Consider the following 20,451-nt stretch of genomic DNA (forward strand, 5'->3'; position numbering starts at 1 on the left):
CTGTGCCTTATCTCACATAGTTCTTGAGGCACGTTAGAGCCAGTAACAGCAGTAATAATACTAACAGTAATGGGCAGCATTTATTGAGTACTTACCTTGAGTGTCCCAGCCTCACAACCCTTAAGATAAGGGTCACCAGTCCTTTTTTAGATGTAGGAACCAAGGTTCTAAATAGCTAAACAATTTCCCCAAAGTCATGCAACAATATATGGCTTCAATCTCACATCTGACTAATCCCCAGAGGATGTGTTTTTTTTTTTCCAGTGACCACTAAATAAGTGTTTACTGAAAGAATAAGGATAGTAAAACTTCACCTGCTTCCCAATTTTGTTCTGTAAATGGCCCAAAGTAAATCAAAAGGCAGAAGAGGTGTTTTGGTTGTTGTTTTTACTATCTAATATGGCCCTAAGTGAGCCCCATTTCACAGGCTTGTATTTCCAAGATGCTCAAACATAAAAGTGTATGAATATTACGAATATAAAAATAAAGAGGAGAATGTAAGAAAAGGTAGAGGTGATCAAAGTGTATAAACTTCCAGTTATAAGATAAGTAATTCCTAGAGATGTAATGTATAGCATGGTGACTATAATTAACAATATTATATATTTGAAAGTTGAAGAGAGAATAGATCTTAGAAGTTCTCATCACCAAAAAGAAGAAAAAAAATTGTAACTATGTGTGGTGATGGATGTTAACTAAACTTATTGTGGTGATCATTTTGCAATATATAAATCATTGCAAATCATCAAATCATTATATTGTATACTTAAAACCAATACAACATTATATGTCAATTATATCTCAATAAAAATAAATATGTATCTAAAGATATAATTTTTTTAAAATCTTTATCTCTGTCAGGATTCAGGTGCCCCTTCTTATACTGAAGAGACTCTTATCTCCTAGCAAGCCAGCCAACTCACCAGTATTACATGATGGTCAGTCTCTGTCAACTTCTACAGATGCTCTGTAGATGCTCAAATCCTGTGGGAAAGGGTAAAACGAATCTGAGAATTTTCTGAGATCCATATTAGTATGTATTAAGTGATGCGAATTCAGTATTGTCATTTTTTAATGGAATGAAAAGTCTGTAAGGGAACTAAGTAGTCTTCAGGTTATTTACTGTGGGAAAAAAAATAATTCTTCATCCCTCAATGAATCTTCATGGCACTGCACACAAAATCTGCTTACCAGAGGTCAGTGCTATGAATGTTAAATGACTTCTGTGTGAGAATCCTTAGATTTATCCTTGCTTTCTATACAAAGACTGCCCCTGTTCCACTGAGGCGGAGACGAGTCTTATACCTGGTGATAATATTAATCAGACATGAACAGATGAACAGTGAGGGATATGGAACTGCCATTACTAATGGTGGAGAAATTAGAAGCAGAGAAAGAAAAATACAGGTAATAAAGTCACACAAACACACATAAGCACATACTTGGGAGAGGAGATAGGAAAAGAGTTACCATGTTCATTATATTGTGAACAGGGCAATTGGTAACTTATATAATAGCCAAAATGATGATTAATCTCAATTGATATTATAAGGTTAAAAAATGGTTTTTGCCCATTTGCTCAATCAACTAATCAAATTAGTTTGTTCTAACAACTTATCTTGGGTCATTAATTATTAACCGTGTTAGGCTGTTGCGAGGGAAAAACTAAAAGATACTTATTTTCCTCAAGCTTTCAGTCTCCTACACTGCACATTTTTTACATGCTTACCCTGTGCCAGGCACTGTTCCCAACTCCCTTTGTCCCACTAGACCAAGAAATCCTTGAGTGTAGGAATGTGAAAAAACCATTATGACGCAGCATGATCAGTACTAATCAGAAGGATGGCCTTCTGGGAAAGCTTCCCAGAAGAAATATTGATTGAGATGATCTTGAATAACGGGTAAATGTTATGTATTGGAGGCAACAAGGGCCTGAAGACAGAATGCCACTTTTAGAAAACAGTAAGAGAGTCCACATGATGGAAGAGCAGCATCTTTGAGGAAACAGAAGTTGAGGTAGCTGGAGTGGGGGGTAGGGGCCATGCACAAAGGGTCTCAGATGCTATGATCTGGAACTGGGACTTTATCCCATCAGTGATGGAGAAATACTAAGGAAAAAAAACACATGCACAGAAAAATACAGCCAAGAGCATAAGGGAGCAAAACTATGAAGAGCTAATGATTAAGAGTTAAAAGTTCAGTGGGCCTGTCTTGAAGGTTGAATAAACAGAGAAATGAGAAGATCAGTCGGGGCAGACACAACAACCATTCCCAAATCCCCTTCTCTTGTCTTGCTTTCCTCCCGCTATAAAGACAAAAAATCAGGATACTGGCTTTCTAGCCTCCTTTAAGCTAAGGTTGGCCATGTGACCAGTGCCCATGAGATCCTGATCAGGCCACTGAGCTTAAGAGAAAGTCTGCAAGAGCTTCTCGCATACACAAACACAAAGGAATTGGACAAGCTACTTAAAGATTTTTCTTTCCTAATAAAGGGAAGGACTTGGGCTTCCCTGGTGGCGCAGTGGTTGAGAGTCTGCCTGCCGATGCAGGGGACACGGGTTCGTGCCCCGGTCCAGGAAGATCCCACATGCCGCAGAGCGGCTGGGCCTGTGAGCCATGGCCGCTGAGCCTGCGCGTCCGGAGCCTGTGCTCCGCAACGGGAGAGGCCACAACAGGGAGAGGCCCGCATACCGCAAAAAAAAAAAAGAAACTATTACCTAATTAGCTCTAGACCAGTTTACCGATCTTAAAAGGTCGGTAAGCACTATGTTAATAATAGTGAGTAACAAAGTCATACTAAACTAATACCACAACAGCATTGGTAAATCCATTTTGTAACACCCTCCTTGTATTGTTACATGCTTTATTGTTTCCTTTTTCTGTGGTTGCTAATTGTTACATAGTTCTCTGCTGGGGGCTGGAATCCCTTAATACATCTCTTAGAGATTCTTAGTTTCACAGTTTCTGAAATGACCACAGAGCTAAAACAGAAGGAAATACAGTATCAAACCTCTGCTGCTGTGATTTCATATAGCTTCCTGAGAATGGTAACATTGTGTTTATCCATTTGCATATCAACTCCAACCTGTGCAGGAATATCAATTGCTCTCCATAGCTGCTCTCATCTTTGTTTTTCTGAATGTAAGGCATGCCAGTGGTGCATGCTGATGAGCTAGTATCCTCTCGCCCACACACACAGAGGAATTGTACTCATCATTGAACTTCAATCTGTTTGAGAAACAGATACCTTTTGATTTGAGGATTTGAGAGCAGGTGTAAAGTTTTCTATTAATAAAAGAAATGACAAATCAATACAAGATTTTATTTAGAACTAATGTATTTTTAATAAGTTTACTTTGACAAGTATATAATATGCTCTCATCACTGATTCTGATGAATACATTGATCGGCAAATGAGATGCTGGAATGTGGAATGCATTAGCTCAGGCGTCCTATTTCAAGGGCTTGAATTTTGATAATCAGAATCTAATCATTTAAATGCCTTTTAATTGTCAAGATCTGATCGACAAATATGATATATGCCTGAAAATACGCATGCTAAACAGAGCACGGCATAAAATCTAAAAAAAACTGGTAGCTTCTATCTGTAGGAAAAGAATCCAACAAGAGAGAAGCACTAAAAAAAGATGGCTTAAAAAATGGATCCAAGTTCTGGAACAATATAACTATAATGAGGAACAAAGGTTCAGTTTAGAGAGGACCATACCCACAGCTGCCGCCATGAAGGCCAGGACATTGTAACACTGTTCTATATTCTCAAGGCTGATAATGAGTGCTCTGGGTATCCACGTTGTGGCTACAAGAACTGCAGTTCTTTGTACATCCTGTGCAAGAAAGAATCCTTTGACTTCTGGTTGCAGCAATGATTAGCAGAATCTAGATCTGGCATATGCTCAAAAAGACCCATCTTATTTTTAATGTGACACACTGGGATCCTGATTGCCTTATGGCCTGACATGCCCCATTACTTTCAGGATCGAGGACTCAGCATCAAAAGTGTACTCACATTTCTAAATGTTTTAAGAACTATCTGAAATAGGCTAGGACTTCTAACATAATGAGCATATTTGTACAAACAACCTAGAGTTGCATTGGACAGAAGTGCTAAAGGAATAGAGGATAAGCTTGAAAGAGAGGTGCTCCAGCCCCACTCCAGGTAAAAAACATATTCATATTGAGAGTTCCTCTTACATTCTGGATAAAAATTCTTTTTTGACAAAGTTCAAAAGCTGGTTCTAAAGTTCATGCATAAATACAAAGGACCTAGAATAACCAAAACAATGTTGGAAAAACAACAAATTTAGAGGACTAACATGGCCTGATTTCAAGACTTATGGAAAAGCTACAGTAAGAAAGTGTACTATGGTGTCAATGTAGAAAATTAAATGGATGCAATAAAGAATCCACAGAGAGACTCACATATCTATAGCCATTTGGTTTTTGTTTGTCAATACTGGTGTAAGAAAAAATTGAATATCCATATGCAAAAAGGTAAAACTTGACTCACGTCACATCTAAAAATTATTTCAAAAATGGATTATAGGGCTTCCCTGGTGGCGCAGTGGTCGAGAGTCTGCCTGCTGATGCAGGGGACATGGGTTTGTGCCCCGGTCCAGGAAGATCCCACATGCCGCGGAGCGGCTGGGCCTGTGAGCCATGACCGCTGAGCCTGTGCGTCCGGAGCCTGTGCTCCTCAACGGGAGAGGCCACAACAGTGAGAGGCCCACGTACCGCAAAAAGAAAACAAAAAAACAAAACAAAAAAAAAATGGATTATACATTCAAATATAAAACCTAAAATTATCCAACTTCTAGAAGAAAATCTTACTGACTTTAGGTTAGGCAAATATTTTTAAACTGGGACTCAAAAAGAAAAACTTGATAGAATAGACTTCATCAAAACTGAAAATATTTGCTAAATTTGCTGTTCAAAGGTACTGCTAAGAAAATGAAAAGGTTGGCTACAGACTGAGAAAATATTTTCAGAACATATATCTGATAAAGGACTTATATTCAGACTATATTAAAAATTCTTATAACTCCATAAGAAAAGCAAACAATCCAATAAAAAAGGCAAAAGATACTAAAGAAGACACAAGGAAGACAAATAAGCACATGAAAATTTTCAACATCAATAGTCATTAGAAAAATGTTCATTAAAACCACTAGATACCCACTAGAATGGCTAAAAGAAAGAAAATTTTCTAAAAACAGAAGATGCCAAGTGTTGGTGAAGATGTCGAGCAACTAGATTCTTATGCATGGCTTGTGGGGATGCAGAATAGAACTGCCACTTTGGAAAATAAATTGGCAGGTTTTCTTATCAATTCAAATACACACATACAATATGGCCCAGCAATTCCACTCCTAAGTACTTATCCAAGAGAAATGAAAATGTGACCATACAAAGAGTTGTACTCAAGTTCAGAGCTGCTTTATTCATATTAATAATTGTCAAAAACTGGAAAGAACTCAAATACCCATCAACTGATGAAGGGATAAACTATTAGTGGTATATCCTTACAATGAAATATTGTTCAGCAATAGCATAGATGTTCTCAAGAGGCTTATGTTAAGTGAGAGAAGCCAGACACAAAAGACCACATATTCCCTTTAGATGAAATTCTAGAAAAGCCAGACAAAAGGATAAAAAACAATACATACATACTGCAATGATTTTGTAATATGCACAGGAAATCAAAAGATATACATAAAAAATGTTGACAGGGATTGTCCGTGAATAGGTTGGTGATTCTTTTCTTAATTATTTTCAACAATTTCCAAATTTGTATGAGAATGTACTACTTTCATAATATGGCCTTTAAGTATACAGAAAGGAATGCAAATGACACATACAAATACCTTTCCAAGGAAGGGACTGCTAGCAAATTTATCATGATAGGTAATTTGTTCCACTCTATTACATCTACCTGTTTAGTTCATGTTTTTCTTATTATTGAAGAACTTTTCAAAAATGTTTCCTCACCGTGGAAGTAATGGTCCAAATAGCTCAGCTTCCACAAAATGCAATTCATTTCATCAAGACAACAATGGCTGGGAATACTACCTGGGCAGGTAATTCCACAACTGAATATCAGTATTGCTCAGGTATGGAACCTTTCTCATTGTAATTGGCTTCTTGCTACATTCAGTTTGACACAAAGATAGTTCCCTGTGACAACCAGCTTATTAGCGTAGTTTTTTTTTTTTTTTTTTTTTTTTCTTTTCTTGCAGTTCGCGGGCCTCTCACTGTTGTGGCCTCTCCCGTTGCGGAGCACAGGCTCCGGACGCGCAGGCTCAGCGGCCATGGCTCACGGGCCCAGCCGCCCCGCGGCATGTGGGATCTTGCCGCACCGGGGCACACACCCGTGTCCCCTGCATCGGCAGGCGGACTCTCAACCACTGCGCCACCAGGAAAGCCCTAGCGTAGTTTTAATATGAGTTAAAGGTACAAAACTATACAAGTCATTTTCTTGAAAGTAATTGCAGAATAAGACATTATCTGTTATCAAAGCATAAGAAATGTGTTGAAAAACTAACAAAGCGGGCTTCCCTGGTGGCGCAGTGGTTGAGAGTCCGCCTGCCGATGCAGGGGACACGGGTTCGTGCCCCGGTACGGGAAGATCCCACATACCGCGGAGCGGCTGGGCCCGTAAGCCACGGCCACTGAGCCTGCGCGTCCGGAGCCTGTGCTTCCGCAACGGGAGAGGCCACAACAGTGAGAGGCCCGCGTTACTGCACAAAAAAAAAAAAAAAAAACTTACAAAGAAAACTGATGCTGTGGGAAATTTTAAGAACATTTCATATTGACAACTCAAAATATGAGAAAAATGCTTGGTGCATGTTTTGGGGAATGTTCATGCAAGATAACAGACTTTGAATATAAACAAGTACCTAGAAAACATTTTTGAATTACTTAAAAGGATATCTGTTCTTTTGAAAATGTACGGATTTGTGAAGTAACTACCAGTAAATACCTGAGGGGGTATAGTTATTGAGCCGAGCTACAAAGCTATGCATTTCTCCCAAAATACTCTACTTTTGCTGACAAAAATACAAAATGGAAAAGGTAAAAATTTTTTGCAATTAAAAACAGCCTGTGTGAAATCAAACTCAATCACCAAACATTATACATTATATAACATTCATTTGAACCACTAACTAAAACACAAGCCATTGCTTCATCGAAGAGATAATAGCAATAATATCGAACATTTGGTGAATTCCTAGTACATACCAATAACTATCCTAAGAATTAATGTTTTGTATTCATTTATTAAGTACTTAGACTCAGAAACAATACTTTATATCTGACTTTACTCAGAAACATTAAATTGTATGATTGGCTTTTCTTGACCACCTCTTCCTAAATCCATTATCGAAAATATTTAAATTAAGTGACAACGTGAACACTATTTTAATGTGCCTCTTGTGGAACAAATGACCTCTTTCAGACAAAGTTACCATTAATATCAGAGGAAATACACTTACCAAATATTCCTTGGTACAATTCTAATCCTACCTGATATTTTTCGACAGATCGTTGCTCTACATTTTGTCCCATTTTTACAATTCTCTTTTATTTGCATTACTTATTCTATTTATTGTCACATATTAGTGTCTATCTAGGATGTCTATTTGCTTCGTTTGAAGGTGATGGTCCCTCCAAATCTAAAAGCTCCTGGAGAATAAGGGACAGTTCTAATTTATCTTTATTTTCCTGGGGCCCAGAAGAGAACACTGTAAGTGGTTCAGTTGCTTTGAGCTGAAGACCGTTAAGCACTAATGCTCAGCAAGAATTTTCCTCACCTTAGGATGCAGTCTAATAACCTTGGGAGAGTCTCAGGTGTGAGGCAATATTAAAGTGCAAGGCTGTCTGCACAGGTAATTAATAGAAGGCACGCAGGACCGGGCTTGTTCCCTGAGAAAGTTCAATCGCGGCGTCTTTAGTGGGGCAAAACCAGTTTCCAAGTACCGTATTAAATGACCTTTCTTCCTGCCCTGGCTCAAAGTAGGTGGAATTAAGAAGCATCAGACTTCTACGTGGCATGCCCAGGCCCTGCTCTGGCTCATTACTAAGTAGATAACTTCAGGCACCTCCATTTACCTTGCCTAGTCTCGTTTTCCCCTTCTGTAATTTTGAAATAACCTCAAAGGTCTTAATGAAGCAATATAAGTAAATCACTTCCTAGCCTAGGAAGCACTCAATCAATGACAACTATTATTATTACCTCTCTGTAGTCCATTGGTAGAGGAAAGCAAAGCGGATGTTTCATTTAACCGCAGACTGGTCAGCAGATGGTTCTGTTAAGGAAGAAAACAGAGGACCTCTCAAAGGCAAGTACGGCTGGATTACTTTCACCTGGTGAACCTGTAGGACACGGTAAGCCTATCAAGGGCTTCCTGTTACTGAACGCAAGTTCATGTGCCCCATGACGCACAGTGAGGCCAAACAGCAGAGAAAGGTTTACCGCAGGGCCATGCAAAGGAGAAAAGCGGCTCCTGCCCAAAACACCCCAACTCTCTAAAGGATTTCAGCAAAGCATTTTTAAAGGCAAGGTGAGGGAGGGCGTGGTTAGTTGTTGCAAATTTCTTGGCGTCAGAATCCTTTGATCTTGCAGCTGTCCAAGTAGGTCAGGTCACGATGTTCCTGTAAACCTCCAACAAGACAAATGTTATTCTCTGTTGTGGTGCTTTTTATCTCTGTATGAACGGACTCTTAAAGGTCAGAGCCCTGAGAATAGGCTATCCCATATATTTCAGGCTATAGGCAACATTCTTTTACAAAAGGGGCAGAGCCAACATGCCCAAGCCTGAGCAACAAAGCACAAAGGTTAAAGGAAAAGGAATAGATCCAATATGGAGTCAGATATGTTCTTACATTACTATTCACAAAATAGTTTTTTTTCCCTGCCCCCTGGAAGGACAGTCACTTTTTCTGAGTTGGTGGGCGTCCTGCAGGCTCCTCTTCCAGCAGCTCCAGGTGGATCTGAGCCACACAGGCACCAGCCCAGGTTCAGCTCCAGCTGCCGTGACCTTGAGCCTTGAGCCTTCTCCCAAAAGCCCGATGGTTATAGGGTGGAGGATCCCCTCCAGGCTCCTGGTGAAGCCACATCTAGCTCAGGAGTTGGAGTTAAAGGTGGATATTTCAGGGAGAGGGGCTGGTAAAGGCAAAGAGGTGAAAGTCCCAGCGTTTAAGTAGTTCTGTGCTGCGTGGGGAGTGGGATGGATGTGGCCCAAGATCTCTGGCTTCCAAGGTTGAAAATTGGTGTCTTCCAACTCTCTGAGCCTTGGTTTCTTCAGCCAGGCACATTTTCCATCACAACCCTTGCCTTGCCTACCTCAAAATACTATTTGATAATCAGAAAAACGAAAAGACGCACAAAACTGTATTTTGGAAATATAAGTGCTCATGATTTCCTCAAGTGCCTACTTGAGAAATAGTCAAGAGATGTTTCTCTCAGGCTACTTGAGGCTCTTAGACAAGTCACTGGACTCAGCTTGTCTGGAAAATGGGAAAGACAACTCCATCTCGCTAGATTTGTGGGAGATATGAAAATACAAATACTCTCACAGCCTTCTGCAAATTCCTAGATCAGCAAAAAATGCACCTTAATTAATTAAATGTTTCTCCCAAGAGAATACCTCAAGTTTATTATATCTGAGGCATACAGAAAGAGCCAGAAATGTTTCTGATGCAGTATCGAAAAGCAGAATGGGCACTGCTGTCTCTCTCCCTGGTCCCTCCTGGCTACATCTTTGGGTTTGTGTTTTCTCTACTCCCATACATTTTTTTCTTTAAATTCAGTTGGAGTGTGGAACCCAGTTTTGCCATTCCTTGCTCCCTCTTTTTTCTTTAGGCTGTTCTTTTCCTAACGGATTCTCCATACTCCATTAAACCCCATACTTTAGGATTAGAAAGACCAAACATTTCTCCAGGAGACCAAGCTCTGTGCTCAGCTTGTCTGGCCCTGATCCCTCCCAGGTCTGCTCTGGATGTGTTTGCTCACAGGTGGCGGAGACCTCATTCAGTTCCTGGTTCCCTTAGGGATTAGGACTGAAGGTTCGCCAAGGGTGCATTCAGCTCACACATCCCTTCAATCTCCGTAAACATTAAAATGCAGCAGGTATTATGCCTGCAAACATCTGTGCAAAAATGTTCTGCCCGTGCTGACCAAGGAAATCAAGTCCATTAGAGCCACCAGAGCTCATTCTCACTTCCAAGAAGAGAAGACTCATAAATACTAGGCAGCTGTAAACAACAAGCAAAAAATTTTTTTAAATGCATTCTCTTTGGCTTTTAAATCTCTTTGGCTTCTGAATATGAGCAAAGTCACATGGTCTTTGACATCAGAAGAATGAAATTGAGCCACTGAGAAATGAGTAGATGAGGATTTGAATAGAACAAAATATTCCAAACCTTATCAGAAAATGCTGGACCATCCCACTCTATTTTTCCTCATATCCAACATCCCCCAAACCGTATATTCTTCCCAACAACACAAAAATGGGGGGAAAGTCATTTAAAAGATGCTTAGACATTTAGCATCACACAGAGTATGAATATTAAAGCTTTAATTTATATCTAATTAAATCCCAGTGTTTTATGGGGAGGCAGCATAGCATAGCTGTTAAGACCTTGGTCTTAGAGCCCCTCTGCTCCCCAGTATCTAGTGACCTTGAGTAAAGTATTTTAATCTTTCTGAGGTAGTGGTATATGATCAGGGACATACAATGGCAATAATTTGAGTAATTCTTTTGCTATATCATTCCATGGACGGCCTCGTACCAATTCAGAGAACTCATCCTTAAGCTCCCGTTCTTCTGGAACCACTTCTAGTATCAAAATCCGTATCAGTCAGTGTTCCATTAGAGAAGAAGAACCAGTGGGAGATAGATGATAGATAAGCAGATAGGTAGATTATAGATGATAGATAGATAGATAAGTTATTACAGAAAATTGATTTACATTTGTGAGGGCTAAATCAGCAAGCCAGAAATCCACAGGCCAGGCCATCAGGACAGAAGCATCATGAGTAGAATGAAACTCCGTGGGCACAAGCCAACACCGTCATCCAGGAGCAGAATGTCTTCTCTCTGAAAGGAAAACCTCAGTCAGTCCTGACTTTAAGTCCTTTCAACTGATACAGTCGGGCCCAGGAGGGCCAGATTATCCACGTAATCTCCCTCACTCAAGGTCCAGCGATTACAATAACTAATTACATACACAAAATACCTTCACAGCATTGGTGTCTGACTGAATCACTAGTCCAGTGTAGGAAGGACTAGTCTAGTGGACTCTAGTCAAGTTGACACATGAAAACATTATCACAAATGTTTAAAAACTCCAATACCTTGGGCTTCCCTGGTGGCGCAGCGGTGGAGAGTCCACCTGCCAATGCAGGGGACACGGGTTCGTGCCCCAGTCTGGGAAGATCCCACATGCCGCGGAGTGGCTGGGCCCGTGAGCCATGGCCGCTGAGTCAGTGCGTCCGGAGCCTGTGCTCCACAACGGGAGAGGCCACGGCAGTGACAGGCCCGCATACCCCCCCCAAAAAAATCCAATACCTAGGTATAAACCTAAAAAAACACAAAATTTACAAGACCTCTGCATTGAAAACTACAGAATTACTAGGAGAACTATGTTAAAAGATGTAAATGAATGGAAAGTTATACCATGTTCGTAAATTGAAAGTCTCAATATTGTAATGCTAACAATACTCCCCAAATTTAGTGATAGGTGAACACAATCCTACTTAAATCCTTAGCAGACCCATATATATATATATATATATATATATATATATATATATATATAAATTGACAAATGAATTTTGGCAGAGGCAAAAATCATGAAAACAATCCTGAACCACAACAAAAAGCTGGATAATTTACATTCTAGATATCAAGACTTATTATAAAGATATATTAAGACAGTATAGATTGCCATAAATATCAACAGAACAGAATAGAATTCAGAAACTGAAACATACATATGAGGTCACTTGATTTAGGACAAAGGGGCCACTCACTGCAATGCACTGGGGAAATGATAGAATTTTCTACAAATGGTTCTGGGTCAATTGGATAGCCATGGAAAAAAGTAAATCTTTATTCTTACCTCATATTATACACACACAAAAACCTGTCCCAGAGGGACTGTAGATCTAAACGTGAAAGGTAAAACAATAAACCTTTTAGAAGAAAACACATGAGAATATCTTCATGACCTTGGAGTAGGACACGATAAGCACTAACTGTAAAAGTATGTATATTTTTACATTTGTGTGTGTATATATATATATATATATTAAATTTAAGAATTTCTATTCATCAAAGGGCACCATTAAGAACAGAAGAGAATGTAGAAATAGACCCACACCTATATAGTCAATTGATTTTGGCAAATATGCCAAGAGAATTCAATGGGAAAAGGAAAATATTTTCAACAAATGGTACTGAAATTATTGACTCACCCTATGCAAAGAAAAAAAAAATCAACTCCTACCTCACGCTTTATTTAAAAAAAAAAGAAAGAAAAAACCCTCAGGATGTATCATACACCAGATGATAATGGCCTAGTTTCTGATCTGAATGCTGATTATAGGGTTGTGTATGCTTTGTGAAAATGTTTCAAGCCATACACTACAGTTCTGCGTGTATACTACACTTCTATAAAAAAATATTGTGTGTGTGTGGATAAATAGACGGATTGTATATACTTTACTTAAAGCCCTAACCTACGTGCTATTATTATAAACTATCTCTAATCCACACCCTGGTTCCACAAGGAAGAAATCTCCCCTACCTTTAACTTTAGTAGTATTTATTTGTGTCGTAGACATTTGGGCTGCTATAACAAAAATGCCACAGACTGCGTGGTTTATAAACAACAGAAATTGATTTCTCACTGTTCTGGAAGCTGGAAGTCCAAGATCAGGGTGCTCACATGGTCGGGTTCAGGGACCCAATCTTATCCATCTTTGTATGTCCCATACCAATTGCACATCTTTACTTTGGGTGTACACACAGTACTCACAAATTATATAGAAACCCAGATTTTTGGTAGATAAATAAATAAACCTAACTGAATACTTTGAAATCAAAAAAGCTTCATTTTAAGCCTATCCTTGCTTTGAACTCACACACTGCCAGAAAAAGTGAGAAATTTCTTCTCCTTCTTTCCTCATTCCCACCCTTTCTACTAACAACAACAATAATATTGCTTAGTAAATTATAGACAATTTCTATGTTTAATCATCTTCATATCAACATACTTTCTCTACTTGTCACACACTAGATTACACATGATCATATTCCATCACAAAAGTGACATCTCTTTTGTGAAAAATTTGTTTCTTTTGACTCTTCTGTGCCCTGGTATGTTTGAACATAAATACTCATGATCATCCAGGGTTAATAGGCCCCAGGTAAGTGTCATGCCCATTATTAACCCTGCCCTTTTGCTTATGAATCTCTCTAAATATTTCAGGATTGCAAATACACTTTCTTTCACATGAACTCCAGTTGATTGATAGGGATATATTGGGGTCCTGTACTGAGAAAGATTCTAAAGTTATCTTCAGTAGCAGCAATAAAATTAGTAAAGGAGATTGGACAAGTGGTACACATACTACATATTTGCCACCCCTTTTCCACGGCCTTTAATTATTTAATCCCTAAGTGAAAATTGAAATAGTCACTCTTTTATTCATTAGTTCTTCCACTCATTCAAGATATACTTTTGAGCACTGACTACACTAGGCTCCTAAGAGCCAGTATGATTAGAGAATTAGCTAAGTGCTCTAGAACATTACCTCATAGGGCCTTATAAACAAGATATTCTTTTTATGGTTTGTACCACCATTTTAACAGTGTCGATTAATGATATTTCATAACACTTCCCTTTGTTTAAAAAAATGTATTGTGTTTTAAACATTATGATATCTCATTCACCTTATATAACATTCCTGTTAATTGCAAAGACATATTCCTATACCCATTTGACAAATAAGAAACTGAGTCATAATAGAGCATAATGTACCAAACCAGAGAGCTGAATCTGGGTTTCTCTAACCATAGAATGTTAGATAAGAAAAATGTGCTGATGATCATTCTAGTATTTCTACAATAATGTTTTGTTTTTGTGACTTCCCAAGAGAAGTCCCTTTCATGATCTTTTTCTGCTCATTCACTGCATGCTTAGACTTTGCTAAGTATGAAAAGGCCAGCATTCAAACACAGGCAGGGAGTAAATTCAAATAAAATTGAGAAGCTGGCCCCAGAATTGTAATTTTAATTTTCTTCTAGAAATGCAGAGCTTAAATAGTTGTATTTTCTCCTTTCCTTCCCTTCAAGTTGAGTTTGCTTTTTGATATGTGTTCAACAAGCATACACACATGCTGATTACCCTTCGTACCTGCTAAGTTGGAGAAAAGGAGTATGTGAGTGAGTGTGTGTGTGTGTGTGTGTGTGTCCAATAGGAAGTAAAGAGAGAAAGAAAACTTATACAGAAATCACACAAGAACATAGCTTGGTGTTGCTGTTCTCATTTGTTTCTCTTTTTTTCTCTTTTCTTTGTGGCATGGCAGCCACAGGACACTAGGAATGGCTAGAGAGAAAAGTTTTTGGTCCCCTGTGACCCTCAGTCAGAAGGCATGTCATGTAGATGGACAAAACCCTAAGATTTGGGTCATTTATTTTGAAAATCTGGTACATTTTACCAGCTGAGCATTGGTTACTGCTCCCTGAAACCAAATACATTTTCATTTTCTAGCTCTATTTTCCATGCAACTTCCCATGAAAAGAAATATCAGGCTCTCAGGAGTGATTATTTGGATAGGTAAAGGCTAGTCCCACATCCTTAAGACCAAATGACATCTCTACTCTAACCTAAATTAGACCAGTTTTGACTTGTGAATTGCAGGGTTCCGAATATTATTTTAGGTCCTCTCTTTAGATTCACTCCTTTCAATTAAATATCTTTCCTCCACGTTGAGAATTTTAAAATATTGCCCAAGTATTTCCTAGTAAAGCATTATCCCCTAAGTATTTCTTAAAGAATTGGCTAACTCTTAAAATTGTCACTCTACCAAACATTTGTGAATTTAATTAATTCATTTTCTTGACTTCATAGGTGTGATAGCACACGTACAAATTATAATATACAGATCTACTTCCTGGCAGGGAGCACCTTGAGTTTAGCACAACAATCTCTTACACCACACACACATCATTCATTAGCATGTGCATGAGACCCCACTCATTAATTGGAAAATTAAACCCCCTTGTGTATAAATAAATCACACCCCTAGCTATAGAAAGGCACTTATTTTTATCTTGACATTTGCATTTCAGTACTGTCTAATAAATGCAATTGGACAGTTCTATAATATCTTTCATTGTAGCAAAGATTTGGCTTTGCTGGGAACAAGTTCCATATGCTGAACTCTGTCCATTTCAAGCCCAACAGAGTAGTGTTAGAACCATCATTATCCTTTACTCGGTCACTAATATTCCACGTCAAAAGACGCATGATCAAAGTGGAGGAATGTTGTGCAGGCACATAGGTCCTACTAGGAGGGAAAACTTTTGGCTGAGTCTCAGGCAAAACGGCCTCTTGAACTCCAAATGTCACCCTTACCTGCTTCTGTCTGTCTGAAATAGTGCATAAGCTATCATCAGTCTCTGTGTTCTGACTTCCTCAGCTGTAAAATGGGATAATAATAAGACTGAGCTCATTAGGCTGTTGGGGGGAGTAAATGAAATAACAGACATGAAGTATTTGTCACAAGACCTGCCAGAGCAGAACAGAAGCTAGAAAAAAAAAGCTGAGATGATCCACCAATTAATTGGAGCCACTTAAATCTTGATAATGAGGCCCTACTGTGTGTCAATCACTTTAAGGGGTGCTTTTCTTACATCATCCCAAGCAATCCCCACAATTCTGTTAGACAGTTACTATTCCCATTGTACACATAAAACAATGTTACAGTTTATAGGAACCTGGTTCAGAGAGTTTCAGCAGTTCTCTCCAGGTTGCACAGATTCTGATGCAAGGATTCTGGGATTAAGGTCTATGCACTTTCTCTGATAAAAAAAAAAAAAGCTGAAGAACAAATGCAGGAGAACTTTTTGTGCTAGAAAAATACCAAAGCCCCATAAATGTTTTTTCCTCAGAGAATTTTTATAGATAATATTTAGTTTAATAAAACAGGAAAATTTTTTTTTTTTTTTTTTTGCGGTACGTGGGCCTCTCACTGCTGTGGCCTCTCCCGTTGCGGAGCACAGGCTCCAGACGCGCAGGCTCAGCGGCCATGGCTCACGGGCCCAGCCCCTCTGCGGCATGTGGGATTCTCCCGGACCGGGGCACTAACCCGTGTCCCCTGCATCGGCAGGCGGACTCTCAACCACTGCGCCACCAGGGAAGCCCAGAAAAATGTTTTTAACAATATCATCAAGTATGGAAAGATTCAATGATAGAAACTAGAATATTAGGCATCTTTAGCATTGAATAAATGAGTTTCAGAGTAACTCTGTTACCTTGCCAGCCATCTCAGCTCAAACTTGTCCTGCTTCACACGTGGGGGATAAAGATAACCAGTCAAATTTTCTATTTGTCAAAATTTCCTGGTAAAACTGCCAGAATGCCTAACTTAGTTTAAAAAAAGAGAAAGAAAGAGAAGGGTTGGTTTGGGATACAACCTACAAAAGAACAAGGATGCTTTTATCCGCATTTATACAGAGATTTTTTAAATGTTTACTTGTAATATGATTAGTGTTTGAAAAGATTTATCTAGTATAAAAATAGTTTTAAAGTTGTAAAAAATGTTTTAAATAAATAAGAGGCTCTGAGAACCATCTAGCATTTACAACATTGTTAAGTACTGATTGAAGTGTCATTTTAGTAAAGCTCCTAACATTTCTTGCATAAACTAGTGCCCTTATATGTCGACATAAACACTTTCTCCATTGCAAACAGTATGTAGTCTTGGCTCTTAACAAAGATGGATACCTCGAACAAGGGATTAGTATTAGCATTTCTTCACCAAATGGTGAAAATTCATTATGACCTTTTCCTCTAATATATCGTTGTATAATCTATATTATATTTAGACCCAAGAAACCAGTATAAGAATTTCCATGGGGAGAAAGGTGGCATTTTATTGTAAGTCAGAGAGATTTTTCCATACAGGCACTGCTACCCTTCCTGTATGTATAAATTAATAGAAGATTTTTTTAAAACTTAGTTTAAAATATATATATATATATATAACATATATAAATATATAAAACACAGAGAGGACATTAATACTATTTTGTATTTTTTCTCCAACTCAGTGCAGTCCTGTTCTTTGATTTGTATGTTTTTGTATCTATCACCACTCCGAGTACCTAAGATGCTAAAATGCTGGATTCTGAGACACAACCATTAGGATAGTTGTTACATATTTAATTTCATGCTCCACTCGGCATAAAGCAGTGGTGGGACTACAGACCAAAGCAAATTAAGTGGCTTCTTAGATAATTTCCTGCTTAATTGAAAGCAGGTAGCTTTTTAAAAGTAATAATTGGCATTGTTTCAAATGATTGTAAAGTTCTTTCTTTTTTTTTTTCATACATGGTTATAGGGTAACATTCTACTTAGTCCAAGCACAATGGGTTGGGAGTCTCCCACTAAGTCTAAGGGACAAAAATGTGACCTAGTTCTGGTGACAAATGAATGGAACACTCCATGGAGGCGTGTGGATAAGGAGCAAGGTGGAGGAGAAAAAGAAAATACACACATATACACATATATGTACACATAGATATATCTTTTTTTCATTAACATGTACAATAAATTAGATTTCCTTTCTATCACCCTGCTTTACTCTTAGCATTGGTTTAATGTTAGCAAGTGGTCAGTTATGAGATTGGTAGCCCCAGTTCATATCTAACAGACAGGGCTTCCTCATTACAGTATAAAACTAACCTTCAGCTGTGCTATACTCTATATGACTATAGGAGATGCAGTCCTAGAGTGAGTGAGTGTGAGCATACTAATAAGGAAGACATAAAGGAATTAGTTTTGATATAAATGCCTCTATAATAAGTAGACTATGGAGTTCCGTTTTGCCAGGAGTCAGTATTCAGAACTTTTCAAATAAATTAGATCTGCTAAAAACCTTTTAAGTTACAAAAAAGAGGGAATGCTTTCTTGTTGCCTAGATGTAAGGGAAAAACAGAGAGTCAGAGAGAAAGAGAGACAGAATGAGGCAGAGAGAGGAACAGGTGTTCTTCAGAACCAAACATTTTAAAACACTACAAGGGAAATGCACACACTGAATTTTTACATTCAATTGCCAAGACGACTCATGCAACTGCTAATGGTGTACATCAGCACCCTAGAGCCATGGGATAAGTGCTAGAGGTGCATTTTTGGTATTTACTAAAATTCTAACTTGTCCGAGTCTCTCTCTCTCTCTCTCTCTCTCTCTTTTAAAATTGAAGTTACAGTGGATTTACAATGTTGTGTTAGTTTCAGGTGTGCATCATAGTGATAGTGATTCATTTTTGTTTTGTTTTTTGACAGATTATATTCCATTATAGGTTATTACAAGATATTGGGTATAATTCCTGGTGTTATACAGTAAATCCTTGCTGTATAAGGATAATAATAAGAGGATATGAAGTTCTAGAAAGAATATGAAACTGAAAATTCAAATACTGGCAATAACTGCTCTAGACACTAAGGATGGTGCTAAGAGAACTCCATCAGGTACCTCATAAGTTATAAAGATAGTCTTAGGGAATATTAGTTTTGAAACTGGTTAGGTTCTCAGTTTCTTCTCATATTTTGGCATATTTGACATATTTTGGCATTCTTCCAACATTACTCTCCTCAGTACTCAATACAATTTTTCAGAGATTCCTAAAGGAAAAATCAATAGTTGGTTGTTGCTTGAAAAGATGATGCCTGAGTTTCTGGCTTGAGTATCTGAATTAATGGAGATGCTGTTTAATGAGACAGAGAACACAGATGAGAGGGAGAATTTAGGCCTGTTGAAATTGAACAGCCAGCGACACATCTAATTGGAGATATCCAGTGATAATTAGAGACCCAATCCATGAATCTGGATTTAAGAGAGAGATCTAAAGACATACATTTGGAATCTTTTAGTTTTTTCATACCGCTTTGAATTGGACAACATTATCCAGGGTCAGTACATAAAGGAAGAAGAGTGCAGAACCTCACATCACATGAACATTTAAGGACTAGGTAGAAAGAAAGAAAGAGAGAAAGAAAGAGAGAGAGAGAAAGAGAGAGAGAGAGGAAGGAAGGAAGGAAGGAAGGAAGAAAGAAAGAAAAGAAAGAAAGAAAGAAAGAAAGAAAGAAAGGAAGAGAGAGAGAGGAAAAGAAAGAAAGGAAGAAGGGAGGGAGGGGGAGGTGGGAGGAAGAAAAGAAAGAAAGGAAGAAACTCTCAAAAGAAAATGAGAAAGTAAAGAGAAGTAGGAAGAATTTTACTTAATGAAATTTCCAGGCCCTTAACCTCTAACTTTCTTCCAGCCTTTCACTTACTGTTTGTGCTCTACTGCCTTCCCTATTCAATCCCATTACAATCACTTTTACCTCTCCTTTGCACTGTCAATAGTCTTTCTTACTGACTTAAACCACTACCCTACCATACTTTCTGCTTTGGATCAATTTTTAAAAATCCACATTTTTATAATATATTTACAGCGATATCTTCCCTATAACTACCTTTCTGGCTGTTACTGAGCCTAAGAATAAGAGACTTCCAAGGTACGCCCTCTGGCTCAAACACCCAGCCCAAGTATTTAGCTTGCATAATCACTGTATAAGTGCTATATTGAGTATGATAATGGGAAGAAATACTAATATTTAAACATATATCATTTGTTAGTCTTGCTCTCTGATACATCTTTTACGTATATTTACTCTTAAAAACCATGAATTAATTTTACTGGCTTTTAAAAAGCTAAGAACCTTACCCCAAATCTCATTAAAATACAGATATCCTGCTTCCAGAAGTCTTGTCCATGCCACCAGTCTCAGCTGCCTTCCAAAGAATAAGAAGGTATTATTCCCTCCATCAAAGTATTTTCTCTGTTGGGAAAGATGAAAATCCACTTATACTAAAATAATTTGAAAATGGTACAAACCTAACAGAAATAGATACTGAGACCCCTTCATAATCTACAATGTACCACAAAGAGGTATAGCTCAATGGTTCTCAACTCTGGCTGTACTTTTTTAGAATCACCAATGGTGGTTTTAGAAAACATTGGGTCTTTCCAGAAAGATGCACCAGAAGTACTTTTCCCTAGTCTTTCTCCTAAGTACAACTAAAAACACATTGTGAAAAATAAGCATAAAATGACTGAAGACAAAGTGAAAAGAAGTAGGCAAACCAGTAGGGAAACTACA

At 38.2% G+C, this 20,451-nt stretch overlaps 1 long non-coding RNA gene across 1 annotated transcript; it reads right to left on the bottom strand.

Annotated features, from left to right (window-relative positions):
- Window positions 1-923: 923 nt before the first annotated feature.
- LOC132431803 (uncharacterized) lies at window positions 924-20,073 on the bottom strand. The gene is made up of 4 exons (XR_009520799.1): window positions 20,016-20,073; window positions 10,990-11,117; window positions 8,252-8,324; window positions 924-984 (listed from the first exon to the last, which is right to left on the bottom strand). It is a non-coding gene; the product is annotated as an uncharacterized lncRNA (long non-coding RNA).
- Between the last annotated feature and the right edge of the window lie 378 nt (window positions 20,074-20,451).

Source organism: Delphinus delphis, chromosome 10, assembly GCF_949987515.2.
Source record: "Delphinus delphis chromosome 10, mDelDel1.2, whole genome shotgun sequence".
Taxonomy (NCBI): Eukaryota; Metazoa; Chordata; class Mammalia; order Artiodactyla; family Delphinidae; genus Delphinus; species Delphinus delphis.